The sequence below is a fragment of the Zophobas morio genome, unplaced genomic scaffold (assembly GCF_036711695.1).
Source record: "Zophobas morio isolate AGI-343-1 ecotype UQ-CSIRO unplaced genomic scaffold, CSIRO_AGI_Zmor_V1 ptg000008l, whole genome shotgun sequence".
NCBI classification, from domain to species: Eukaryota; Metazoa; Arthropoda; class Insecta; order Coleoptera; family Tenebrionidae; genus Zophobas; species Zophobas morio.
The window spans coordinates 13369933-13386684 of NW_026972113.1; the positions used below are offsets into that span (position 1 = coordinate 13369933).

At 32.1% G+C, this 16752-nt stretch overlaps 1 protein-coding gene across 2 annotated transcripts in view; it reads right to left on the reverse strand.

Annotated features, from left to right (window-relative positions):
* Positions 1-16752, reverse strand: part of Gaba-b-r1 (metabotropic GABA-B receptor subtype 1) — a 237871-nt gene that overhangs the window by 220325 nt on the left and 794 nt on the right. The window lies entirely within an intron of this gene.

The window sequence follows — 16752 nt, forward strand, 5'->3', positions numbered from 1 at the left end:
TGGATCTCGATCTGCTAAATAATCAACACAAAACTGCTTCAGGTGATTTTCGATAGTGGTCGAAAAATGGTTCAAAAAATGGTCGAAAATTTCACGAAAGGGGAAAATTTTAATAATGGAACTTTTATAAAAGTTGTCCAAAATTTCTCAAAAATGTCTACAATGCAGATTTTGACTTGTTGAAAAATACGGCGTATTCATAGTCCCGGACCAAAATTTCCAAAAAATTGAGTTTAAAAACAAAATAAAAAACTAGGAATTGCGATATTCACTTTTGAAAAAGTTGTCCAAACATCCACAAAAAATACATATTAAATCTCGACGCAACGTAGTGAATCCAAAAATATCCCCAACTTCAAAAAAAAAACTAGGATTTTTTAAAAGGGTAGAATTCTTAATAGAAATATTGATGTTACAATATTTCCTCCGGTCTGATTAGGAATGAAAAACTCATTACAATTGAGATCAGGGCGGGTGGGTGGGGCTAGAAATTGAATTGAAAAATTGAAAAATTTAAACTTGAAATTAGCAAAAAAGCAAATGGAAAAAATGAAGGAACAAAAACAAAAAAATGAAAAAAAAAATTGTTTGGAGAAGTTGAAAGAATCTCGGTGGATCCTGGTGTGATTTTTTTCCAAAAGGCGAAAGAATTTCGAGATCCCCAAGATTTAAATTTTTCTTAGAGAACTTGAAAGAAGCTCAAAATATTCGTTTTAAAGTCAAATTTTTTAAAAATTCCAAAAACTGCGATATTTCAATGGACGATTCTGAAAAGTAGGTGAAGTTAGAGGAGAAATGGGGCCGGAAGTAACTTCCAGAGTCCGAATTCTACAAGAAAATGTATTTGGTTAAGTTTCGAAAATGGTCGAAAATGGGTCGAAATTTGAAAAAGGAAAATTTTCACTTTTGAAAAAGTTGTCTAAAAATCCGCAAAAAATTTTGGGATATAGATCTCGACGTGTTGATTCCAAAAATATAGCGTGTTTATGGTCATGCAACAAAATTTTCGAAATATTCGCTTTTCAAATAAAATTTTTAAAAAATTCCAAAAATTGCGATAATTCAGTGGGCGATTCCAGAAAAACGGTTGCAGTTATCGAAGAAACGAGGCCGAAGGTGACTTCTAGAGTTGAAAATCTACAAGAAATAGGGTTTAGTTAAGTTTAAAAAATAATCAAAACGGGTCGAAATTTGAAGAATTAAGAAAATTGGAAGAATTTCATTTTTAAAAAAGTTGTCTAAAAATTTACAAAAAATTCTGGGATATATTTAGATCTCGACGTGCTGATTCCAAAAATATAGCGTGTTTATGTTCATTTTGAAATCAAGTTTTTTAAAAATCTCAAAAATTTCGATTTTCAACAGCCGATTCTGGAAAAACGGTTGGAGTTATGAAAGAAACGGGACCGGAAGTGACTTCTACAAGAAAATATATCTAGTTAAGTTTTGAAAATGGTAAAAATGAGTCGAAATTTGAAGAAGGGGGAAAAATCGGCAAATTTTCACTTTTGAAAAAGTTGTCTAAATATTGTCGAAAAATTTAGGAATGCTTATTCCAACAATATAGTTTATGGTCACGGGGCAATATTTTCAAAATATTCGATTTTAAAATCACATTTAAAAAAAAAAGCTTTTGGAAAAGTGGTCCAAATATTTTCAAAAAATTCTTCAATGTGCATCTCGATGTGGTAATTCGAAAAATACAAAAAACAAAAATACAAATAATCAACACAAAACTTCTTCAGGTGATTTTCGATAGTGGTCGAAAAATGGTCGAAAATTTCATAAAAGGGGAAAATTTTAATAATGGAACTTTTATAAAAGTTGTCCAAAAATTCTCACAAAGTTCTACAATGCAGATTTTGACTTGTTGAATCGAAAAATATGGCGTATTCCGAGTCCCGGACAAAAATTTCCGAAAAAATTGAGTTTAAAAACAAAATAAAAAACTAGGAATTGCGATATTTCACTTTTGAAAAAGTTGTCCAAACATCCACAAAAAATAGATATTAAATCTCGACGCAACGTAGTGAATCCAAAAATATCCCCAACTTCCAATAAAAAAACTAGGGTTTTTTAAAAGGGTAGAATTCTTAATAGAAACATTGATGTTACAATATTTCCTCCGGTCTGATTAGGAATGAAAAACTCATTACAATTGAGATCAGGGCGGGTGGGTGGGGCTAGAAACTGAATTGAAAAATTGAAAAATTTAAACTTGAAATTAGCAAAAATGCAAATGGAAAAAATGAAGGAACAAAAACAAAAAAATGAAAAAAAAATTGTTTGGAGAAGTTGAAAGAATCTCGGTGGATCCTGGTGTGATTTTTTCCAAAAGGCGAAAGAATTTCGAGATCCCCAAGATTTAAATTTTTCTTAGAGAACTTGAAAGAAGCTCAAAATATTCGTTTTAAAGTCACATTTTTTAAAAATTCCAAAGACTGCGATATTTCAATGGACGATTCTGAAAAGTAGGTGAAGTTAGAGGAGAAATGGGGCCGGAAGTAACTTCCAGAGTCCGAATTCTACAAGAAAATGTATTTGGTTAAGTTTCGAAAATGGTCGAAAATGGGTCGAAATTTGAAAAAGGAAAATTTTCACTTTTGAAAAAGTTGTCTAAATATTGTCAAAAAACTTAGGAATGCTGATTCCAACAATATAGTGTGTTTATGGTCACGGGGCAATATTTACGAAATATTCGATTTTAAAATCACATATTTAAAAAAAAAAACTTTTGGAAAAGTAGTCCAAATATTCTCAAAAAATTCTGCAATGTGGATCTCGATGTGCTAAATAATCAACACAAAACTGCTTCAGATAATTTTCGATAGTGGCCGAAAAATGGTCGAAAATGTTTCGGTCTCTACCATGATAAAAGTTTTCAGCAAAGCTCAAAGCTCAGGCTTAAAGCGTGTCATTTTATCTTTATCCTTTCTTTTCAAACTCATTAAAGGAGAATCGATCGTAGTACTCTGTTACAAGAATTCTACACCAGAAATCCTAATTGTTTCTGTATTAGAGCATCAAGAAGAAAATCTTTAACTAAACAATATTTCCACCGCTCGAAATCTGCCCACTGAAACCTCTCGTGCACTCCTGCAATTTCCCACCAATTATTTCTAAATTTGTAAAACCGGTGGATGCGCTCGAAGTCGTCCTTAACCGACATTCACCCGATCCATATTCGGTCCGATTCAGGTCTCGCTCACCTTTTATTAACATACATAATAAAACTGTTGCTTTAAGGTCCCTTTAATAAAAACCTAATCTAAAATTGAGATCGAGCGTTGCACAGTTTAAAGGAGCAGAAAATTCCCAAACGCGAATCGTAATTAGAGCGGTTATCTTACATCACAACTTTTCATTAAAATGGAAAATTGTGGATCCGCAGGGTTGTCGCTTTGCGCTCGTCGTCGCTTTTTAATTAATAAAGCGGCGTCGATTTTCGGCCTTCGAAAATGGAAATTATTTATGTTGTTTGATTATAGTGAAGCTATCGTCTAAATTGGACGTCACATCAAACAACAATTTCCTGGCTGCGGAACGATTTATAGGATCGACTTCTTGGGAAATTTGCTGATTGAGTTATTAGCTAATTGGTTTGCGTCAGACACGAAATGTTTTAATTGGCAGGAGGATTATACTTTTCTAGGCTTGATGCAGCTGAATGGATAAAGTAATTAGATCGTAATCAGAGTAATGCGCTGCAGGTGTTTTCGGCGTCGACGCCGCTCGACCGACCGAAGAAGGAATATTTTGTTATTCTTTCCGTCCGACCGAGTGGGCGAAAGCCGGTCGGTCACTTTTAAAAACGCTTTTTTCGAGACCGACCCTACGGCGGCTTCTTTGAGCCCTTTTTGCGCGCCCGCTTAATACCATCTCGGCTGCATCGATTCCTTCGGAGAGCCTCCTGGTAATCGCCGCAAACTTTTACCAACTTTTACCACCTAAGCGTAATTATTTTCATCAAAATCTCCGGCTCGTATGTGGACGGAATAACATCAGACGCCAGATCCGCCCTTAAGAGGAGTTACCTGGGTGCGAAACACGGATGAGGGTAAAAAATATATCATTCCAAAGCTGGAGCGCTCCCTTGAAGCCTCCCCGCGACACAGATTTACAGCTATTCGTTTATTTATAATTGCTCCGGAGAATAGGAGGTTCAACCCCATCTCGCCCGATTCCAAGTTTTTGTCTAAAATCCGGTGCCATACGTAATTTCCTTATTAGCGACGCAGAGGGAAATTTTATATTTGGAGTGGAATGGATTTTCTCTGTTAGCATTTCCTTCGGTACATTTTCATAAAGATCGACGCCCCTCCACTTTTCTGGCTCCGTTTCCAGAGAAAACCCTTACAAATAAAATCTGTTTTAAGCACGAAGGGGTTAGTTAATGTTTGATAAGGACAAAGGGGTTGATTCTGCTGACGTAAATCAGCAGATAAGTGGCGGAATTGTGGCGCGAAAAGTGACGGACGTAACAAGGGAGTACGGAAATTTCGAGTTTTTCCTGTTTGAGGGGCACTTTCATGTTCCTTTTGCAGAACTGTCGGATTACAGAACTACTTCTAGAATAATCTGCCACTTTGTGAATGGGATTCTAAGTGTTTTCACAGTTCTGAAAACATGTGATATAACTGCGATTTTGAAAATTCAAATTTAATTTTAAAGCTCAAAATAAGAGGGAAAATTCGTTTACTATTAGTTTTCCATAAAAACGCCGAAGAATAGTCGCCGAAGTCCAAAATTTGCAAAGGTTTTTTTATTCTTCAAATACTATCACATTCATTCTGTAAAACTGTCAGATTACAGAACTACTTTTAGAAAAATCTATCACCTAATGAATAAAAATAAAATAGTAAATATTTTGAAACTTCTGAAAATGTATGATTTTAAAAATTGTGTAGAGTTAAAAGTCAAAATTAATTTTCCACTTCGAAATAAGAGGGAAAATGTATTAGACGAAACCCAGAATTTGCAAAAGGTTTCTGTTCGTGGAATAATTGCACGTTCATTTTGCAAAACTGTCAGACTACAGAACAATTTCTTTGGAGAATCTGTCCTCTAGGAAAAAAAATCTATATACTTTGACAGATCTGAAAACGTGATGATGTAAATGAGATTTTGAAAATTGTATCAAGTCAAAATTCGAAATTGATTTTCAACCTCGAAATAAGCGGCAAAATTGATTACATTTTTTTTTGTTAGTTTTATATAAAATCAGATAGAAATCATTTAAAAAAAAATGATTCGACGAAGTCCAAAATTTGCAAAGGCTTCTTCCATTCATGGAATAATTTCACGTCATTTTGCAAAACTGTCAGATTACACGACTATTTTTTGGAAAATCTGTCACATTAGGAATAAAAATCTATATATTTTCGCAGTTCTGAAAACGTGATGATATAAATGAGATTTTGAAAATTATATTAAGTGAAAATTTAAAATTAATTTTCCACGTCGAGATAAAAAGGAAAATGTTTGCGTTTTTTGTTAATTTTAATTAAATCAGATAGAAATCATTGCTAAAAAAAAGTTCTTGGAATAATTTCACGTTCATTTTGCAAAACTGTCAGATTATAAAACTATTTCTTGAACAATCTGTCACCTGAATAAAAATTTATATTTTCACAGTTCTGAAAAAGTGATGATATAAATGAGATTTTGAAAATTATATTAAGTGAAAACACAAAATTAATTTTCCACCTCGAAATCAGAGGGAAAATCTATTGCGGTTTTTGTTAGTTTTTTATAAAAACATAGAAATCATTCTTAAAAAAAAAGTCGGCGAAGTCCAAAATTTGCAAAGGTTTTTTCTGTTCATTGGATAATTTCACATCCAGATTGTACAATTATTTTTTGAATAATCTGTGACCGTCTGAATAAAAATCTATATATTTTCACAGTTCTGAAAAAGTGATGATATAAATGAAATTTTGAAAATTATATCAAATGAAAATTTATTGGGATTTTTGTTACTTTTAATAAAATCATATAGAAGTCATTCTAAAAAAAAAGTCGGCGAAGCCCAAAATTTGCAAGGCTTTTTTCTGTTCTTTGGATACTTTCTCGTTCATTTTGCAAAACTGTCAGATTACAGAACTATTTTTTGAACAATCTGCCATTTTAGGAATAAAAATCTAAGTATATATTTTCACAGGTCACAGTTTACATGAGAATTGTAAATAAGATTTTGAAAATTATATGAAGTGAGAAAAATTTTCTGCGGATTTTGTTAGTTTTTCATAAAAACATATAGAAATCATTCTTAAAAAAAGAGTCGGCGAAGTCCAAAATTTGCAAAGGCTTTTTTTGTTCATGGGATAATTTCACGTGCAAAACAGTCAAATTACAGAACTATTTTTAGAAAAATCTGTCACTTTATTAACAAAATTCTAAAAATTTTCTCACTTCTCAAAACTTGGTGCTATAAACTGTGACTTTGAAAATTATATAAAGTGAAAATTCGAAATTGATTTTCCACTTCGAAATAAGGGTGAAAATTTATTGCATTTTTTTATTAGTTTTTTATAAAATCATATAGAAATCATTCTTAAAAAAAGAGTCAGCGAAGTCCAAAAATTGCAAAGGCTTTTATTGTTCATGGGATAATTTCACGTTCATTTTGCAAAACAGTCAAATTGCAGAACTTATTTTTAGAAAAATCTGTCACTTTATTAACAAAATTCTAAAAATTTTCTCACTTCTCAAAACTTGGTGCTATATAACTGTGACTTTGAAAATTATATGAAGTGAAAATTCGAAATTGATTTTCCACTTCGAAATAAGCGGGAAAATTTATTGCATTTTTTTATTAGTTTTTTATAAAATCATATAGAAATCATTCTTAAAAAAATGACTCGGCGAAGTCCAAAATTTGCAAAGGCTTTTTTTGTTCATGGGATAATTTCACGTTCATTTTGCAAAACAGTCAAATTACAGAGCTATTTTTAGAAAAATCTGTCACTTTATTAACAAAATCCTAAAAATTTTCTCACTTCTCAAAACTTGGTGCTATATAACTGTGACTTTGAAAATTATATAAAGTGAAAATTCGAAATTGATTTTCCACTTCGAAATAAGCGGGAAAATTTATTGCATTTTTTTATTAGTTTTTTATAAAATCATATAGAAATCATTCTTAAAAAAATGACTCGGCGAAGTCCAAAATTTGCAAAGGCTTTTTTTGTTCATGGGATAATTTCACGTTCATTTTGCAAAACAGTCAAATTACAGAACTATTTTTAGAAAAATCTGTCACTTTATTAACAAAATTCTAAAAATGTTCTCACTTCTCGAAACTTGGTGCTATAAACTGTGACTTTGAAAATTATATAAAGTGAAAATTCGAAATTGATTTTCCACTTCGAAATAAGCGGGAAAATTTATTGCGTTTTTTTATTAGTTTTTTATAAAATCATATAGAAATCATTCTTAAAAAAATCACTTGGCGAAGTCCAAAATTTGCAAAGGCTTTTTGTGTTCACGGGATAATTTCACGTTCATTTTGCAAAACAGTCAAATTACACAACTATCTTTAGAAAAATCTGTCACTTTATTAACAAAATTCTAAAAATTTTCTCACTTCTCAAAACTTGGTGCTATAAACTGTGACTTTGAAAATTATATAAAGTGAAAATTCGAAATTGATTTTCCACTTCGAAATAAGCGGGAAAATTTATTGCATTTCTTTATTAGTTTTTTATAAAATCATATAGCAATCATTCTTAAAAAAAGAGTCGGTGAAGTCCAAAATTTGCAAAGGCTTTTTTTGTTCATGGGTAAATTTCACGTTCATTTTGCAAAACAGACAAATTACAGAACCATTTTTAGAAAAATCTGTCACTTTATTAACAAAATTCTAAAAATTTTCTCACTTCTCAAAACTTGGTGCTATAAACTGTGACTTTGAAAATTATATAAAGTGAAAATTCGAAATTGATTTTCCACTTCGAAATAAGCGGGAAAATTTATTGCATTTTTTTATTAGTTTTTTATAAAATCATATAGAAATCATTCTTAAAAAAAAGGAGTCGGCGAAGTCCAAAATTTGCAAAGGCTTTTTTTGTTCATGGGATAATTTCACGTTCATTTTGCAAAACAGTCAAATTACAGAGCTATTTTTAGAAAAATCTGTCACTTTATTAACAAAATTCTAAAAATTTTCTCACTTCTCAAAACTTGGTGCTATAAACTGTGACTTTGAAAATTATATAAAATGAAAATTCGAAATTGATTTTCCACTTCGAAATAAGCGGGAAAATTTATTGCGTTTTTTATTAGTTTTTTATAAAATCATATAGAAATCATTCTTAAAAAAATGAGTCGGCAAAGTCCAAGATTTGCAAAGGCTTTTTTTGTTCATGGGATAATTTCACGTTCATTTTGCAAAAGAGTCAAATTACAGAACTATTTTTAGAAAAATCTGTCACTTTATTAACAAAATCCTAAAAATTTTCTCACTTCTCAAAACTTGGTGCTATATAACTGTGACTTTGAAAATTATATAAAGTGAAAATTCGAAATTGATTTTCCACTTCGAAATAAGCGGGAAAATTTATTGCATTTTTTTATTAGTTTTTTATAAAATCATATAGAAATCATTCTTAAAAAAATGAGTCGGCGAAGTCCAAAATTTGCAAAGGCTTTTTTTGTTTATGGGATAATTTCACGTTCATTTTGCAAAACAGTCAAATTACACAACTATTTTTAGAAAAATCTGTCACTTTATTAACAAAATTCTAAATATTTTCTCACTTCTCAAAACTTGGTGCTATAAACTGTGACTTTGAAAATGATATAAAATGAAAATTCGAAATTGCTTTTCCACTTGGAAATAAGCGGGAAAATTTATTGCATTTTTTATTAGTTTTTTATAAAATCATATAGAAATCATTCTTAAAAAAAAAATCAGCGAAGCCCAAAATTTTCATAGGCCATTTCTGTCCTTGGAATATTTTCACGTTCATTTTGCAAAACTGTCAGATTACAAAACTACTTTTAGAACAATCTTTCACTTAATGAAAGAAGTTCTAAATATTTTGACAGTTCTGAAAACGAGGTGATACATATTGTGATTTTGAAAATCATATAAAGTGAAAATTCAACATTAATTTTTCACCTCGAAATAATTAGAGGAAATTTATTGCGTTTTTCATAAAATTACATACCTAGTCATTAAAAAAATTTCTGTTCATGGACTACTTTCACGTTATTTTTTAAAAACTTACAGATCCATTCTAGAGAAGAAATGCAGCTTGTCATATAAATATTTTTTTTTGTCAAAAAATTCGTTCCATCGAGCACGTTCGCTACGTCACAAGCCCCGTTCAAGCCTCCTCTCGTGCACTGCCGGCCGACTTTAATCCACTTTTATGTTAGCAACAAAATTGCGTATCAATATTTAATGCAAGGCACTACATCCGATAAAAATGCGAAAAACCTGAACAGTTTTCGATAAATTCCCCGAATCAGCTGAGCACTACGTGAGCCCATTCTCCGCCCTCTTTTCATAAAATAAAATATTCACGAATCGGAAAACTTCCGTATATCGCAATCACAAAAGAAAAATACGATTGAAAAACAACACTTTTATTGATATTCCATAAAAAATTTGTTTGATACTTCCCTTTATTTCATCGCAGCCAATTTTTCCTTTTCGCTGACGTATCGATCAATTTATCATCCACAAGGCGTTTTCGTTTCGAGTTTTAATCAAACACGTATGACGTCCCAAATCCCCGTATGACGTAATACGGTTTTTTTTTATTTTCATGTTTGTACGCAGTCAAATTAGATCTTCAGACCTGTTCCCAGGGATTCTTTTGTTCCAATTTAAACTTGGGGCGTAAAAGTGATGTAATGATACTTCGTGCAAAAAAGTGAGCTTGTAAAAGTTGAGATAACGCGTCCTCGTTTTTGCCGAGTAAATTAAAACATTTTTTCGGAGGCAAAGGGTCGAATTCCCCCGGAGGTAAATTGAATATGTGACCAAAAAAGACGGCGCAAATATGTTTGCGAAATTCTTTGTGGAAGAAAATTTCGCCGACTAATTTATGGACGATTCGAACTCAAACTGAAAAACGGATTAAAAAAATTCGCACAACTACGGGACGAAAACGAAAAGCGTTATTTATTAAGCCCGAAAAATGTCGAAATTTGCGGCAACCCCACATTGTTCCTTTCAATTAAACAGCACATGTTCCTCCCATTTCCGAGTGTTTTGTCTTCAAACCTCACCTTATTTCGCCGCGGAAATTTTAATTTAATATATTAATTTTCTGCTCGGTTGTGTTTCAAAGCAATACGTTTCGCTTGTCGTGTTATGCATAATTACGCGCCATGAATAAATTAAAATGATCACTTAGAACACACTCTGCGTCGATAGTTTTTTAATTAAAATCGAACAACTTACCGAGCCATCCCCTAATTAATGGCATTTCTTTGGGAAATTTATGCCCCGTTGTCGATAGCTGTCATAAATATTTACGATTTATTTTTGTTTTAGTATAATGGACGATGTCGTGGAGCGGCAGGAGCCATTATTTACTCTCTTCGACGGGAATCAATCGAAAAATAATTTGCTTGCGCAAGACAGACCGACAGACAGACCGACGAACAGTCGTGTGAAGAACGTGTGAAAAATGCAACGATATGGAATCAAAGCGAGAACAAACAAGAAAACACAAGAATGCTCCTTTAACGCCTTCTGTCTTCACACGGCTTTCCCGACATCGATAATAAGACATTCCTTCCATTCCGAATTCTGATCCGCATTCAATTTGCCGAATAGACGTTCGAATATTAACATCGCAATCAATAAACAGATAGAGTTCGAGATCCAACGCTAATTCCTTTGCGTAATTGAATTATGGCTGCCGGAGGGACTTCCAGATTATTACGAACAGGGGTGGTTTTTTTAAACACTCGTAAATCATTAATTACATGAAATATTTCATTAAATATTAAAATGGTTCCAAAACATATAAATAAACATACAATTTTAAAGTTATGTTCGGTTTCCATAAATACAAATGCCAGCAAAATTATAAATGCAATTTATATTAAAACCATGAATAAAATTTATACAAATTTTAACAAAGCCTAGCGTCATTCCTCATTAAAAACTATGAGGTTTTTTAATTGTTGTCGTTAGCAGTAAATTTTTTTTGTTAAAAAAAGACACCAGGGCCATCCGAGGTTCTTTGGCATTTTTAAGGTCAGGTCAGGTCATCAACTTCTGAAGACAGATGTTGTTCGTCGGTGTTCCTGGGAAGCTATTTTATTAATAAGAGAATTTTTACTGTCTAAGAAAGTTGAATCTTAAAAAAAGTTGGGAGACTCTAGCAATATAAACGTGCTCGCTGTGCTCGCATTCTAAGGGTGTAACAAGTTAAAGTCTAGAGATTTATTTTTACAGCAGAACGCAAACAATTTCGCTGAATAAATACGTTAAAATGCGAGCGCAGCGAGTACGTTCAGGTGTATTTTAAAAAATCATTCATTTATTCATGCGAGAATTTTTTGTGTCAAAAAAAAGTCAATGATTTTTTGTGAATATCAAAGTCGGCCAGACCTCAGCAACTTGAACGTGCTCGCTGCGCTCAAATTTTGTTTTTTTTTTAACGTAGACAGCTTTGCTGAAATTTTTTCTTAATCAATTCTATGAGATTAAACTGCAGAAAAGAGCGCTTATTAAAAATAATTCACTGCTAGCCCTGAGGAATTTAATTATAAAAAAATATTTGTCGTTTACAAAAAAGTGGCTCTTAAAAATAATTGTGATTACTACAGTTGGGAAGATTCTGACAAACTGAACGTGCTCGCTGCGCTCGCATTTAGAGGAGGCTGACTTTTTCACAGTAATTTACCTTCACAGGGAGATCTCGCCAATTATGATAATAGACACTAGTAGCCTTGTTGAACGTTCATTCATAAATGATTTTCTGACACTAAATTAGTCAAAAAAATGGGTCAAGTGTTATTTCAACAGAATTTCCCTTTTTTCTTCGATTTTTAATTTTTTTTGTCCCTTCATTTTTTCTAGTTTTCAGGTTTAAATTTTTCTATTTTTCGGTTTGAGTTTCTCAAGTTTTCAAATTTTAATTTTTCTATGTGCAATTTTTCGTTTCAGCTTTTTATTTTCTTTATTTTTACAATTTTTCAATGTTCCGATTTTATAATTTTTTGTTTTTTCAGTTTAATTTTTTTTAATTTTTCGGTTTGTAATTTTTCAAGTTTTCTTTCTTCAATTTTCCTATCGTCACTAATTAAAGTTTTAGATTTGGCTGTTTTTCGATTTGAAGTTTCACGAGTTTTCGATTTTTAGATTTTTCAGTTTTTCATTTCTTCAGTTTTTCGAAAAAAAACGAGAAAATACAAGTTATTCTACGTGATTTACATTAGGGCCACAGTCCACAATTATTGAATATTTATGTTTTTTCTTGTAATATATCTTATTCCTTGCGCCAAAAAATTGTTGAAAGAAAACTACGTACTCTCTCTCCGCTTAGTTATTGTAACATCAATATTTCTATAAAAAATTCTACACTTTTAAAAACATATTTCACTTGATAATTTCTTGAAGAGAAATGAGGATTTTGCAAACTAAACTCCGCCCTTCAGCTCACGGTGAATAAAGCGTTCTTTCCAATTTAGAAGGGGTGGGTGGGCGGGGCTTATATTTTGTCAATTTTGTCTTATTATACGAAGTTTTCTTTTCCCAACAAGAAACTGAGAACATATTTATCTGCCCTGTTGTTGAAAAAAAACTTTATATATTTAAAAAAAAAACAAACAAAAATTAAGCCCCACCCACCCGCCCGATCTCAATTGTGATGAATTTTTCATTGCTAATCAGACCAAAGGGCGGAGTTTAATTGTAATATCAATATTTCTCTAAAAAATTCTACCCCTTTAAAAACATATTTCATATGGTAATTTCTTGTACAGAAATGAGAATTTGGCAAACTAAACTCCGCCCTTCAGCTCATGACGAATAAAACATTCATTACAATTGAGAAGGGGTGGGTGGGCGGGGCTTATGTTTTGTCAATTTTGTCTTATTATACGAAGTTTTCCTTTCCCAACAAGAAACTGAGAACATATTTATCTATCCTGTTGTTGAAAGAAAACTTTATATATTAAAAAAAAACAAAAAAGAATTAAGCCCCACCCACCCACCCGATCTCAATTGTGATGAATTTTTCATTGCTAATCAGACCGAAGGGCGGAGTTTAATTGTAACATCAATATTTCTCTAAAAAATTCTACCCCTTTAAAAACATATTTCATATGGTAATTTCTTGTACAGAAATGAGAATTTGGCAAACTAAACTCCGCCCTTCAGCTCATGACGAATAAAACATTCATTACAATTGAGAAGGGGTGGGTGGGCGGGGCTTATATTTTGTCAATTTTGTCTTATTATACGAAGTTTTCCTTTCCCAACAAGAAACTGAGAACATATTTATCTATCCTGTTGTTGAAAGAAAACTTTATATAGTATAAAAAAACAAAAAAAATTAAGCCCCACCCACCCACCCGATCTCAATTGTGATGAATTTATCATTGCTAATCAGACCGAAGGGCGGAGTTTAATTGTAACATCAATATTTCTCTACAAAATTCTTATTTAAAAACATATTTCATATGGTAATTTCTTGTACACAAATGAGGATTTTGCAAACTAAACTCCGCCCTTCAGCTCATGATGAATGAAAGATTCATTACAATTGAGAAGGGGTGGGTGGGCGGGGCTTATATTTTGTCAATTTTGTCTTATTATACGAAGTTTTCCTTTCCCAATAAGAAACTGAGAATATATTTATCTATTCTGTTGTTGAAAGAAAACTTTATATATTAAAAAAAAAACAAACAAAATTAAGCCCCACCCACCCATCCGATCTCATTTGTGATGAATTTTTCATTGCTAATCAGACCGAAGGGCGGAGTTTAATTGTAACATCAATATTTCTCTAAAAAATTCTACCCCTTTAAAAACATATTTCATATGGTAATTTCTTGTACAGAAATGAGAATTTGGCAAACTAAACTCCGCCCTTCAGCTCATGATGAATAAAACATTCATTACAATTGAGAAGGGGTGGGTGGGCGGGGCTTATATTTTGTCAATTTTGTCTTATTATACGAAGTTTTCCTTTCAAACAAGAAACTGAGAACATATTTATCTATTCTGTTGTTGAAAGAAAACTTTATATATTAAAAAAAAACAAAAAAAATTAAGCCCCACCCACCCACCCGATCTCAATTGTGATGAATTTATCATTGCTAATCAGACCGAAGGGCGGAGTTTAATTGTAACATCAATATTTCTCTAAAAAATTCTACCCCTTTAAAAACATATTTCATATGGTAATTTCTTGTACAGAAATGAGAATTTTGCAAACTAAACTCCGCGCTTCAGCTCATGATGAATAAAACATTCATTACAATTGAGAAGGGGTGGGTGGGCGGGCTTATATTTTGTCAATTTTGTCTTATAATACGAAGTTTTCCTTTCCCAACAAGAAACTGAGAACATATTTATCTATCCTGTTGTCGAAAGAAAACTTTATATATTAAAAAAAAACACAAAAGAATTAAGCCCCACCCACCCACCCGATCTCAATTGTGATGAATTTTTCATTGCTAATCAGACCGAAGGGCGGAGTTTAATTGTAACATCAATATTTCTCTAAAAAATTCTACCCCTTTAAAAACATATTTCATATGGTAATTTCTTGTACAGAAATGAGAATTTGGCAAACTAAACTCCGCCCTTCAGCTCATGATGAATAAAACATTCATTACAATTGAGAAGGGGTGGGTGGGCGGGGCTTATATTTTGTCAATTTTGTCTTATTATACGAAGTTTTCCTTTCCCAACAAGAAACTGAGAACATATTTATCTATCCTGTTGTTGAAAGAAAACTTTATATAGTAAAAAAAAACAAAAAAAATTAAGCCCCACCCACCCACCCGATCTCAATTGTGATGAATTTATCATTGCTAATCAGACCGAAGGGCGGAGTTTAATTGTAACATCAATATTTCTCTACAAAATTCTTATTTAAAAACATATTTCATATGGTAATTTCTTGTACACAAATGAGGATTTTGCAAACTAAACTCCGCCCTTCAGCTCATGATGAATAAAACATTCATTACAATTGAGAAGGGGTGGGTGGGCGGGGCTTATATTTTGTCCATTTTTCTTAATATACAAAGTCTTCTTTTCCCAACAAGAAACTGAAAACATGTTTAACTTTCCTGTTATTGAAAGAGAACTCTGTATATTAAAAAAGAAACAAAGATAACGTTATCATACCGTGCAATTGTTTCTGCGACGATTTGAATGTTAAGCGAAAAAACTGAAAGCGGATTTGTATACTACAAGTTCGTGGAAGTATTTCTACATAACATTCAACTCATTTTAAAATACGTCATCAAATTGTTGGTGGGGATGATTGTAAAAAATAATTCACTGCAGTAAATGAGAAGTTTAATTAGTAAAAAATAATTTAAAAAATTAGAATGTTAAACCAGTTGTGATTGCCAACTTGGATATGCTCACTGCGCTCGCAAGGCTGTGTTTTCTTAAAATCTACAGATTTATTCATTGCAATCAAACCCAAACAACTTCGCCGAGACTATTTCCTGCACATTTCTATGAGAATAAAGCCGAAAAAAAGTGTAAAATGCGAGCGCAGCGAGCACGTTCAGGTGTAATTTAAGTAATCATTTACTGCTGTCCCTGACCAGCTAAATTATTAAGAAAAAATTTGTCGTTATTTAAAAATGTGAATTTAAAGATTGTTCGTGAACACAATTACTGAAGCATCCTAAACGTGCTCGCTCCGCTCGCATTTTAGCAGTTGCTTTTTTTAGAGTAACAAAACCCAAACAATTTCGCCGAGATTCTGAGTGCAGGTGTTATTAAAAATAATCGTATTTCCTTAATATCTAGAGATTTGTTATTACGATTAAATCCAAACAACTCCTCTAAGACTCTTTCTTGGATACTGCTCGGACTAAATTTTAAAATAGAATCTTTAGAATGCGAGCGCAGCGAGGTTTTATTAAACAAATTGTCGAAAAAATGGGGTGGGCCATTCTTAATTTGATCAATAAAATATTAATTCAACCAACATTCCTTGAAATTCTTTAAGCCACTAAGGATTTCAAAACTGCAAAACGTAAAATTCCGTGATTAGCATCGACTCGTTCGGTATTTGTGGGGCGAGGAACTACTCGAAATTTTTTAGATTTGATTTTTACTACGTGTTACATTTTCACCCAGTAAAATTTCCTATCTTTCGTGGATAACGGTACTGGAATACATCTTCCAATAATGATTATAATATGAAGTGGGCGTTGACTTTTGCCGCCTTGTTCAAATTTCACTTAAATATAGTGAGGTTGTCAAGCGGACTACGTCTTTTTAAGCTGCGTAGTGATGTATATAGTGAAGGCGAGCGGCAAATCTGGCTAAATTTAAATTTCCAGTGAAGCGACAGACATTCAAAGAAAAAACTGTAAACAGCAATAAATTGTTTATGTTTGATTTAAACAGTTTTTACTCTTTTGAAGTTGTTTGTCATTAACAATATTTGCTAAAAACGGAACAGAACGAAGCATTTATTTACTCTTAAAAGTGGGCGAAAACGTAAAGTACGCTTTTTTCGTTAAAAACGTTCTCGTAAATATCTGTGTGATAATGGAATTACACGGTGAGTAATGTTTTGAATATAA